Source organism: Grampus griseus, assembly GCF_964374135.1.
Source record: "Grampus griseus genome assembly, chromosome: 5".
Lineage (NCBI taxonomy): Eukaryota > Metazoa > Chordata > Mammalia > Artiodactyla > Delphinidae > Grampus > Grampus griseus.
The window spans coordinates 17,972,019-17,984,760 of record NC_138998.1 but is presented as its reverse complement, the minus strand read 5'-3'; positions in this window follow the sequence as shown (position 1 = coordinate 17,984,760).

Genomic DNA, 12,742 nt, shown 5'->3' with positions numbered 1-12,742 from the left:
AGCTAAGGGCTCCATCAATATTGAGCGAATAAGGAGCCCCCTGATCAAATGCCGATTTCACATAGAGAGTAATTTCTCAATCTATTATCAGCTGATGCCTCAGGGTGGCTAATGGCAAGAAAGAACAAGTTTCAGCATTATGAGTTTGAAGTTACTGTCTCCAGAGGACACGTACTTCCTTTTTTTCCTTTTTTCCTATTCTTTTCTTGCTGGATCAGTGTGTCATCAGTCAACAAGCCTGCTGCAGCTTCCCCTGTGGGGCGGGGTGGGGGGGGGGAGGTGCAGAATTCCCCCTCGAAATTAACACGCGTCTGCGATTGGTTTCCTTTCCTCTCAAAGCTAATGCAAAGCGACCGAAGGCAATGATGCGTTATTTCATGCAAGTGGTATAGGATGGATCAAACAGAAAGGTGTGTTGGGAAATTGAAAGTACCAGATAAAGGCAGCAGCACAGAGCTCACAGCTGTTTTTGCAGCTCGTTGTGTTCACACAACAGTGCAACCCTCAGGCATAAGCAGGATGACCGAGTTGTAGTCTTTCCTGTTTGCCCCTGCTTCTCTATTTTCACAACCATCCCAGGTCACCTCCTCTTTCCAGCTGTCCTACACTGAGGAAATGGGGAAATCTATTTCGGCAGCAGTTTTCATCCCATCATATTCTCTAGCTTAATGTTTAAACCCTTTGGACAAGCATCTCCCACTCTACCCTTAGTGATGGAATATGTCCTCTTGTAATTGGGTCTCAATCATGTACCTACGGCTCCTCTTGCTGTTTATTGTTAAAGGTAAACTCTCTTTCTTCACTTCGTTGCAAATTCTTGCCCCGTCCCATACCTAGTAGGCACTCAAGGGGGATTTCTGATTAAAACCCACTTAGATATACCTACTGCCCACATGTCACAGCAGAAGCTCCCCACCTTGCCAAAAGTTGATGGCAGCAGTGTGTAATGACTTGGCTTCGTCCCCATTCAGCCACTAATCCTGTAGATGGATGATTTTGTTCCTACCCCCCACCAAGCCTGTGAAAAATCAGAAATGTTGCCAGCTTGCTACCTGATTCCTCTCTGCCTCCCAACGCAATACAAAACAAGCTCCCGTTTCCATGCTGCACATAAATAGATATTGTTCTCCAACTTCAGAAGTGTCCTTGGCACGGAACGTCCGAGCCTACCAGTCACAGGAATTCTCTCTCTCCGTCTTACAGGGCCATGGCTGAGAACTTGGTAATTGTGTTCAGGAAGCCCAAGACGCACTGATCCTTTCCCTGTCCTGATGGCCCTGTGTGATGGAGGGATTAAACATTCCCTATTCAGTCCCCGGAACCTAGAGCCAAACCCACGGGAATTCATGGATGCATTCCATGTCTCCTGCTCAGAGATGCTACCGCCAGGCAGGGCTGCCACATTGCACCAGGTAAACGGTGCTCCCTGGGGCCGTGAGATGTGGTAGGCCTGATACCAAGCCCTGTCTTGCACCCAGCAAGGCCACTGGCTGTGCTGCATGTCTTTGCTCCTTCAGAGGCCCTCTCTGAGCTTCCCACCCTGCTCTGTGACCCAGGAAACAGACCCGTATGCATGGCTTCAACACCTCTGCCCTCCAGCTTCCCACTGGCAGGAGATTGGGAGGAGGGAAGTACCAGCAAACCCGCTTCGCTGCCAGGTTGCTGTGGGTTTGCAACCAAGGGCTGCAGCTCCTGTCAGGCAGCCCAGCCCTCTCCAATCAGTCACCTTCCTTCTCAGAGTTCTGGCGAGCGCTCTGATTACCCTGGTGTCACAAGCCCCAGGGGATTGCGCTATCCCTTGTCACCCTCATCTTTCTAAATGGTTCCTCTACGAAACTCTCTTAATGGTGACTCAGTTCGAGTGTGTCATCATTGATTTCTCGCTGGAATCCTGACCGACGCAGCGGTAAATAAGGCAGCACTAACACTAGCATGGAGAAGAGACAGGCGGCAAACACATCTGCAAATATACGTTATATGATTTTAGATAGCGATAAAGCTAAAAAAATAAAATGAGGTAATGGGATGGAGTCATCACCTGACTCTGTGCCACTCCCTGCGCTTAACAGCCGTATTCAGCAGAGCACCTCCTTCCTCCTGTCTTTTGTTTTTTTTTTTAGATCATGTATCCATATTGCTACTTTCATGTCAATTCCCTGGTTTTAAAATGAATAAATTATTTTCTTCAAAAAACAAAAAGGAGCACGACCTGACCGACATCTAGGGGAGAAAGGCTGTATCCTAGAGAGGCCTGGAAAGGCCTTTCTGAAGAGGGGACCCCTGATGAACACCATAATGATGAGAATGAGGCAGCCGCACCAACATATGGAGGAAGAACATTCCAGAACTGCAGATGCAAAGGGCCCCAAATGGAGAAGTGTTTGAATAGCATGGAACCTAGCAGACCAGAGGAGAGTAGTAGTAGAAGGGGTCAGGGAGGGAGGGCACGAGGGGGTTTGGGTTTTATCCTAAGGCCACTGAGAAGTCATCATAGAATTTGGGACAGGGAGTTGTAAGCGCCACAGTCCTAATAGAAATCAGATTAAACCATGAAAGGGTTTAGCTGAAGAGAACGTGATAAAAGGACTATTCACGTAGGTGTGGTCAGGGCTAGGGAACTAATAAAGGGGTGAAGCTTGTGGGAACTGGCATTAGAGAGAAGCTGTTAGCAGCCCTACACCTGGAGGGGACAAGGAAGGGGAGCCGTCACTGGCATGGCATCTGGGGAGAGAAGGAGCCGTGAAAGAGGGGCCGCTGATGGGAGCTGCATCGGCTGGCGACTCCCCCAGGCTGTTAGGAAGGTTTGGAGGGTGGAGATGAAGTCGGATTAGGGCACATCCTGAGCCCTGGGGGCTGAGTCCTGGGGAGGGTGGGTGACACAGGAGGTCTGGACTTCAAGGACCACTGGGCACTCAGCCTCCTGCACCTGTGACGTGAAGTAGAGAGGCTGGGAAGAAGGAATTTCATCTTCCGATGATTACCCTTAGTCCCAGAATGTCTCAGCAAATCCTAACAGTTTACTTAAACATGAACACCTTCAGGGCTGGGTCAGGGAACTGGGAGTTTCGGGGGAAGCCAAGAACAAGATGTGGGGACTGAGGTAAGGGGGGATGCCAGCCCATGGAAGGGCTTTCCCACTGAGGAGTTATGGAGGTGAACGCACGAGAGCCGTCTGGTACCTGGAGCCAAACCCCAGCTTCAGGGATGGTTTGTTCAGCCAGCTTCCCAGGCTCGACAAACTTTCCAAAATCCTTTTACTGCTGTGTTCCCATCACCCCATGAAAGCCCGTCGGGTGCTGGTTTGGGCTGAACAGAGGCCTCACTCCCTTGCACCTGCTCACACCAAGGGGCACTTGTCAACTGGCTGGTCCAGGCTGGCAAAGACAGATGGCTTCCAACCCTCTACTCCTTAGTGCAGAGAAGCACAGAGTTCTTAGTGAGACTCAATTCCAGGGAAAGAAAACACTCTGGGGGTTTTCTCGGAGAAAGTAAGTATATATAGCCTTTTCTCCCCCCTCTCCTGGTTTCTGTCTTGTAGCAAGATACATCTGAAAAAAACAACAGGGCATTGCTTTCTTAGGAAGCCTCAGCTGCCCCCACTGACATGAATCTCATCCAGGGGTTTCTAAATGTTTTTAGCAGCACCACTCTTTTTATAAACAAAATCTGCCACAAAATCATAATGTATGACACAGGCGACATCCCAGTGGCCATTTCCTAGACACCCCGGTAGCCCTGATTCTAGCCAGCTGATCAGTCTTCCTGTGTGTGCATATGTGTAAGCGAGGCTTACTGGGGTATAATTTGCATTCAAATTGTTTGAATTTGCATTCAGAAATTCACCCTTTTTCGGTATACAGTTAGATGAGTTTTGACACAGTCTTGTAATAACACCACAGTCCAGACCCAGAACAGCTCCATCACTCCCCAGATTCCCTCCCGTTCCTTCGGAGTCAGTCCCTTCCCCCCACCTCCATTCCCAGAAACCACTGATCTGATTTCTGGCCCTAAAGTTCTGCCTCTTCCAGAACATCGTATGAATGGAGTCATGCTGTATGTAACCTTTGGTGTCTGGCTTCTCCCATTCAGCCTAATGCTTTGGAGAGTCATCCATGGTTTTGCACACATCAGTAACTTGTTCCTTTTTATTGCTGAGTAGAAGTCTCTTGTTCTTGTGTGGTTTTCAGAGTTGCCCTTCAGCTTCTGATTCTTTTCTGCATAGCACATGAAGCCTTCCATTCAGATAATTTTCCTTCTTCCTTGAAATACTGGTAATGCCAGTGAAGGAGCACACGTGGAGGGAGGCTGTTTGACCCCAGAAGTGTCATCAGTGTGCCACACTGCTACATCGGAGCTGTCACTCACTGAACTGGCTCCCCTCACCTCAAAGTACCTCCGACTCATCCCAGGACTAGAATTCCTTGGAATTTTTTTTTTTTTTTTTTTTTGCGGTACGCGGGCCTCTCACTGTTGTGGCCTCTCCCGTTGCGGAGCACAGGCTCCGGACGCACAGGTTCAGCGGCCATGGCTCACGGGCCCAGCCGCTCCGTGGCATGTGGGATCTTCCCGGACCGGGGCACAAACCTGTGTCCCCTGCATCGGCAGGCGGACTCTCAACCACTGCACCACCAGGGAAGCCCCCTTGGAATTTTTTAATCAAAGCAAGGGAATACTGCTTGCTTTTTCTTTTAAATTATAATTAGCAGACACATTCTTAAGCTGGGGGAAGAATACAAGGGAATGTACCGTGTTCAGAAAGAAACCTTGGCTGCTAAAGGTCTTCGAAGGACAATGATATGTAGTCCAAACACAAATCTGTACAAAAACTACAACCCCAAACTTCAGCTTTGGCCAGTGCTCATTCGACCACACGGTTGCAAGAATCTTTTGGATTCTCGATCCTGCCATCTGACAAATAGATTTTGTTCCTCTCTCAAAGGTCATGTTACCTGCCAATCATCTCACTAAGTTGGAACCTGTGTGCAGAGAATGAGGTGAGGGAGGAGGCAGAATAGGGGGATCCACACAGCCAGATCTCGGGGACTTGGGCGCTCTGCTCTGGAGTCTGGACCTTACGCTACAGCCAACAGGAACGAGCAAAGGACTGTCAGTATGCATTCTGGAGATCTCTCTATTGTCCAAGGTAGGGAAACCTGTTAGGGGACCCTGCCATGGTTCAGGAGAGAGAGAATGCGTCAGTAAGATGATGGAGAGGAGAGAATCCATCTCAGGGGCACGTGGGATGCAGAGTGAATAGTCTGGAAGGTGAGAGAAAGGAAGGTGCAAACAACTTCTTCTGGCTATACCCCAATAACACAGCGATGTATGTGCTGTGGTGTCCATTTCACAGATGGCAAAACTGAGCCTAATGAGGTTAAATTAACTCACACGAGTTTCCTAGTTAATATGCTGGAAATCATACCATGGTAGTGAGGCACCACGCTCGGCGATTACTCAGACATGTAAGATAGTGAGAAACACATTTAAGGGATTATCGGAAACTACCTTTAAAAAACCAAAAAGTTGCTTTGGGAAGAGAGTATCCCTGAGTCCTCGGAGAGCAGTATTTGCGCAGTTACCGCCAGTGACCTAAATGGAATGAGCAGATTTTAAGAGGGTTTGCCCTGGTCTCATCTTCCTCACTTATCCTCTTTTACTTTGTCCTTCCTCTTGCAGCTGGGAAAGAGAGATTTGTATAATAACGTGTTAGCATTTGAGAGCATTTCAGCAAAGCCGGCTGCCAGCTGCCTCTTCTGACAGAGACACATCCCCCAACATCATTTTATTCCTTTTGGGTAAGTGGCCTCCTCCCCATTTCCCAACTGCTTTGGAGATAAAAGAAGGCAGTGAGGGATTTATCCTTTTTCCCATAATATTGTGGCTGTAATTTAAAGCTGCCATAACTCATGTGAAGAACTGTGACCATAATACCATGGAAAAAGTCATCATTCAAACCCCAAGGGAAGAAATGTGGAGTCCTGTTTCTTCCAGCTGTAAATTGCCTCAAAACCTGCAGACAGCTGTGGGCATAGCCAGACAATGGAAACTAAGGTTTGGAAAGTTACCCGTGATGAACTGTGTTTTCTTTCTCCCCTTTTCCACATCTTCACTAGAGTCAAAATAGTTTTCTGTATTGGAAGGTGACCAGGACTAGATCACTGATCTGTACTCAGCTAGTACCTGACTCTCCAAATTTGGGGGATGCCCCCAAAGATTCTTAGAACCGGATTAAATTTGCAGATCATAGAGCCTGGTCAAGTTGGGTTGGATCCGTTAGACTCGTTCTGTGAGGATACCAGCCATGAGTCTTCTGGGGAGTGTGGCGTCTATTTTTCTTTTGTTTCTGGGCTGGGATGTTCAGACCTGTAATTTCTCCCACTCTGTTTTGGTCCATGCCTCCCAGCTGTGGGTGAGCGTAACAGCCTATGCTATGGTTAAAACTCACCGCCCTGATTACTCTCCAGTGAGCCCACGTAGGAGAGCATGAATCCCCTAAAATCTGCTCCCTATGTGTCCCATCACACTTAGCTTCGTCCAGTATGCGTACTTATACATAGGTATGAACACCTTCTATACATCAAGAACATTCTAGGTACTTTGTGCTCACTATATTATCTCATTTAATCCTCACCACAGCTCTGCAAGTTAGAGATTAGCATTCCCAATTAATAGCTGAGGAAATTAAGTCATCAAGTGACTCAGTGAGTAAGGAGAAGAAAATTTCTAACCCAGGTCAATGGAACTCATCAAGCCAGTGCTCTTACCTCTCCTGGTTCACAGTTCTTTTAGGAGATAAGATGCACATGACCTCTGTTAGAAAAAGGAGGACAGGGCTTCCCTGGTGGCGCAGTGGTTGAGAGTCCACCTGCCGATGCAGGGGACACGGGTTCGTGCCCCGGTCCGGGAAGATCCCACGTGCCATGGAGCGGCTGGGCCCATGAGCCATGGCCGCTGAGCCTGTGCGTCCGGAGCCTGTGCTCCGCAACGGGAGAGGCCACAACAGTGAGAGACCTGCGTACCGCAGAAAACAAAGGAGGACAAAATTCTCATACATGCTACTGAATGTATAAACTTCTAAATCAAATATTACCTAAATATTTCTGAGATATTATTTACTTTTGGAAGTTAATAATTTCCTATTCTTGTGCTTCTGCTTTAAGACTTGTGAGTTCAGGTGCTGGGGTGAGATGGCTTGAATTCAATCCCGGCTCTGTCAGTTCTCACCAGTGTGACTTTGGGTAATGAAGTCAATAACCTCTGTGTGCCTTTGTTTTCTCATCTTAGAATGAAGATTATAAGTAGTATCCACTTTATAGGGTATTTTAATTTTTAAAGAGGATAAATTAATGTAAAACGTCCCACACAGGTATGGCAAGTGCGTTGTGTGGTTGACTTACACTGGTGGCCTCAAGTGAACCACGCCTCCCAGTACTAAGCCTGTGTGTAATGCCCTCCCACGCTGACTCTGGACGTGGCTGGATAACTTGCTTCGTCCAGTGGGTTACTAGCAAGTGGTATGGAAGCAGAGTCTTAATTAGTGCTTGCACATAGGGGTTTGTCCCCTTGAGACATTTGCTCTTGGAGCCCTGAGCCACCATATGAAGAAGTTAGGCGATCCTGTTGGAGAGACCGCCCCCCCCCGGAGAGAAAGATAAATGCCCACTGAAACCCTAGCTGTTCCATTCCAGCCATCCCGGCCAAGGCTCCAGAGAGCCATCTTGGACATTCCAGCCCCAAAAGACACCGTGTGGAGCAGAAGTACACCCAGCTGAGCCCAATCAACCCATAGACTCCTAAGAAATAATAAAATAGTCTTTTAAGCCACTACATTTTGTAGCGGTTTTTGACACAACAATAGGTAACTGAGATAAAGTGCATTCGATAAATGTCAGCTAATTTTTTAAAGTTGTCATCATTATCCATTGACTTTATTTCCTCCAAAATAATAAACATTAAGACATGAAAAGCTGTGCTCCTTAACAGCTCATTCACGCAACAAAAATGTGTTTTGTTCCTACTATGGGGGGGATCAACAATGACTTGTCTCCCCCCTTTAAAAAATGGCATTTCCCCCCTCAAGTATTCCTTCATAGGAATTTTGAACTCTTAGATTTGCAAAACAGACAAATTTAAATTTCTCATCTTGTTGAAATTATGATTTATCGACTGACTCTAATATTTATCCATTTATAAAACCTTTTAAAAATGCATGAGGGAATGAGTGTAGAGCCCGACATTATTTTTCATATGATCTCTGACTCTTCTTGATAGGAAGTTGAAATATACTCAGCACCACATCAAACGCAGGCGTTCAAGGATAAAAGGGCCTTTGAAAGGTCAGCCAGTCTGCTCCAGTCTAGGTAGGCTTTCATCTCAGCTGCCCAGAGAGCTGCCAAGGCTCCTGTTTTTAAAGATCTGCAAGCAACATTCCCTGGGTAGCAGCCGCAAAGCCCTTCACGCACTGGTGTTTCCAGGGGAAACCATGGGGCGGGGTTCACTTTGCGTCCCCCTCAGGCTCCTACTTTGTGGGCTGCTGTAATTTAGAGTCATGTTTGTAGCCCTAAAGTGCCGTTTGGTTGAAAATCGTCCACTCCTCGCTAGTCTTACACACAGCTTCTGCTGGGCACACAAACAAGATGAGTTATAACAAAATTGTGCGGTAGAGAGAGCTTGCCTTTCCTCCCACAGTTCTCTTGTGGCCGGGACCTGTGGGCCTTCACCTCCTCAAAGACTGGTCTGACTTCAGTTGTTTATAGGACATATGAGTTTTAGCCTTGCATCATTTCTCCCTCTACGTTTGCATCTTAAGATATATATATATATCTCCCAATTATAGAATATAATAGAATATATCTCTTCGTACCCTGTTAATCTAATTTTGAAATCAGAGAGCTAGGAAGTGGAGTCTAATCCAACTCCCACACTTATCTGCTGTAGTCATTTTAAGATACGAATGGGAGTGGCAATGGGGGTCACAGAGGGACAAGGAAAAGCGTTTGGCCTGGAGACAAACATTCACAAAGGATCTCAAATTTAGATTTATGACATTATTTCCAGATGAGGCTTACTATAGAGTCAAGGACACAGATGCTTCTCATTCACCTCTAATCTGTGTCCCATGATGTGCCCACACCACCTCTCAGGTGCTGCGAATTAATTAAAGAAAAACAAACGAACTTGTAATTACCTGAGAATAGCACAGTTATACACCATTGTGGTTTTTGAGTTAAAATCATAACTTGTTAGTGTAAACATTAATATATGCCACAATTTTGTGATCCTGTTTTGACAATACTTTAAAGTAACAATAACGAAGCACTTGTGGAGTCCTTATATGCTAGGCACTTTGCAGGTGACATCACGACAAGCTGGTGAAGTGGGAAGTATTCCCGTTCCATTTATCCCATTTACAACTGAGGAAACTGAGGCCTGATGAGAAGTAGGCCCAGGGCCCACGTAACCGAGCAGGACCCTACCAGGCCTTCTCAGAATAGATCCCCACCCAGGTCCTCTGCCTGCCTTTTGTCCGTAGAAAAACTTTAGTCAGAGAATAAATTTAATCAGAGAAGTGAGAAAATGCAGAAAGAAAGGAAAACAGTCAAGCAAGGCAAAATTATAATACTTTAGCCATTAAACAAAGTCATGGACCTTTAGTTCGTCCTCAAGGAGTATAGATAATATTCTGAGCCATGTCTCTTGAGCTGTTTTGCAGATACTGAAACCCCCCAGGTGGAAGAAGGTAACTGTACGCTGCCCACAAGCACGTAGACCCCAGACGGGCTTGATGATGCCGACTTCCAATGACCTCACCACCAGCCAGTCAGAAGAATGCCCACGAGATGATCACACCCTGCTCCTTGAACACTATAAGTCTCCCCACTACCCCCTTCAGGGGGGACACACAGTTTTGAGGGCATGAGCCTGCTGTGGCCCCCTTTGCCTGGCAAAGCAATAAAAGCTACTCTTTTCTACTTCGCCCCAAACTCTGGCTCCGTGTTTCTATTCAGCACTGGGGAAAAGAGGCCGCGTTTCGGCAACACCCACAGGTGATCGAGCACAGAGTCGGGGTTTGAGCCCAGGCAGTCTGGCTCCAGAGCTAACACGTTCAGCCCCCAAATCTGCTGTGATTTTCATGTCTGAAAGTCTCCACACGTGGGGAGGACACCTCTTGTATCTCCGAGAGGAGCTGGACAAAGAAGTTGGGGAGGACAGGCGTGGGAATGATGCCGGGAAGGGTGGGCCCAGGTGAGCTGTGTGAGTGCTGAAACACAAACTGCAGTGCCTACTGGAGCCGAGGAGATGAGGCTGCCTTCTAGAATCCACCAGGAGCCGGCCTGTCCTCCCCGCAACTTCCCAGCCTCGGCCCTGCACTGTGGTCCTGCCCCCTCCACTCTCTCCCTCTCCTCCCGGCTTTGTCTCCATCTCTTTGCCCCAAGACTCCTGCACCTGGGGGGGCCCTGAATCCTTTTCCTCTCTCTTCCCAGCCTGCGCTCCACCCTCAGCTCCCGTCTCTGGCCTCAGGGCCTTTGAGTGGAGGCCATGCTGTCACCCCTAGTGAGCCATGGAAAATTCAAGGCCCAGAATTTCTACTACCTCAAGCTCTGAGTTGACCTTTCTACGCCCAAAGTCCAGGGAGTGGAAGAGTGTGGAGTGGAGACGAACCTGTGAGTAAGAGGAAGGTGGATGGCTCAGGAAGTCCTGTTGTAACAGGTGTGTGGGGAAACGTGTGTTGACGTCACGGGCGGGGTCCCGGAAGCCGGCTGACGCTGCAGTCTGTACTTCCGTGTGCGTGTGCAGTCACGAGGAGATAGTCACTCACCACACTGCCGGTGAGCCTGGCCAGCCAGACAGGTCAGGTCACGGCCGTTTGAATCACGAAGCTCCACGGGCACAGAGGACGTGAGCTTTGTAATGGCCCACAGAATGTTCAAGGCCTGAAAAGAAAATCGATTACGGAAAAATAAAACCAGAAATTAAAAATAAATGTCTAATGAAATGCTTACAAACCGTAAGAGCATATCACCTAGTCAGCCACAAATCAACTCACATGTAACTAATATTTAATGTGGACTGTGGGTGGATTTCCATCTGATTTAATACGTTTGCAAGGATCTTCGACCAGCACTGAGGCAAAGGGGCTTGCTCCCTCTGTGGCAGCTGGCAGTGGGGATAGGATTACAAGTGCCAGAGGATTTGCATAGAGAGGAGGGCTCATGGGTGGGCACCACAGACCCTTAAAGGGGGGCAGAGTGAGACAAAGGGGGCCCTATCAAAGATGCCCCTACGTTCCCCAAAGTGAGGCCTTCCCTCTGGCTCCTTGAATCTTAAGTAAAATTCCAAAAGTTACAGTTTTGGTGCAATTGAATTTCTTGCAGAAGTCAGCAAGGGGAGTGGGTGGGGGATTGAGGAGGGAGGTTTGCCTCTCTCTCAGCATCTCTAAAACTGAATCCACCTCCATCTACAGTTGACAGTACCTAGGTTAGGGACACCCACCCTCCACGCAGCGGAAAATTCACATATAATTTGTAGTCAGCCCTCTGTATACGAGACTCTTCCACATCCATGCTTCTGCATCCACGGATTCAACTAACCGCAGATCACGTAGTACTGCAGTATTTACTTCTGAAAATAATCCACACACGAGTGAACCTGCACAGTTCAAGCCCCTGTTGTTCAAGAATCCACTGTACTTCTATCTTGGCGCCCAGTACCTCGTAGTTCCAGGGCCACTCTCTGTCCCCTGGACAATTGCAAGGGCCCCCTAATGGGTCTCCTGCTTCTCTGCAATCTTCTTTCCACAAAACAGAAACAGTGGTCTTTAAAAACCATAAAGCAGATGCCTTCCGACCCCGACTAAGAATAAACGCTCGTCTCCCTTTGTCTTTCACAAAGCCTGTCGTGACCTGGCCCCAGCTGGCCACGCATCTTCATCACCAGCCCCTCTCCCGAGTGCAGCGAACCTAAGCTACACAGCCTCCCTGCATCTGCCTCAACACGTCCAGCTCGGCCCGACCTCAGAGCCTTGGGCTTGGTGGTTGTCTTTGCCCGCAATTCCTCCCCAGGATCTGCAGGCCATCCAGCTAGCCATTTGGGTCCCGGTCAGAGGTCACCTTTCAGGGAGGACTTCCCTGACCTCCCAGGGGAAATTCACTGCCTCACAGGGCCTCACACCGCCCTGTCTCATTTTCTTCATCAAGTTTTTTCACTCCCTGAAACTATCTTTTCTTGCACGTTATTCTTTTATTTTTGTTTACTTCTTTGGCTGCCTCTCACCTACTAGAATGTAAGTTCCTCTGGGACAGGGGCTTGCCTGTGGCTGTGATGCTATTGCCTGCAATAATGCCTGGGATGTAGTAGATGGTCAGTAAAATGCTTGTTGAAAGAATGAGTAGAAAAGTGAATAAGTGGGCCTGAATTGATGTGGGCCACAAGAGTGTGGAAATCATGGGAATTCTTTGAGGTCCTCCAATCAGGGGTAAACTAATTTTAACTAACCCTCCAAGGGGTCTTCAAGTAACATCTGGTTTATGTATGTATTTAATTATACCTTACCTCATTGCAAAAGAATTTGTGGGCATTTTCAAAGATACATAGAGTGCAGTAAAATTGTTTAAAGGGAAATAGTGAATATGGAGAGGAAATTAGCATTGAAAAACTACGATAAAATGATGGCAAGATTAGCAATTAGAATACATATCACAAAGTTCTTTCTTCCTCGACAGAAGTAGACTGCAAATTTGAA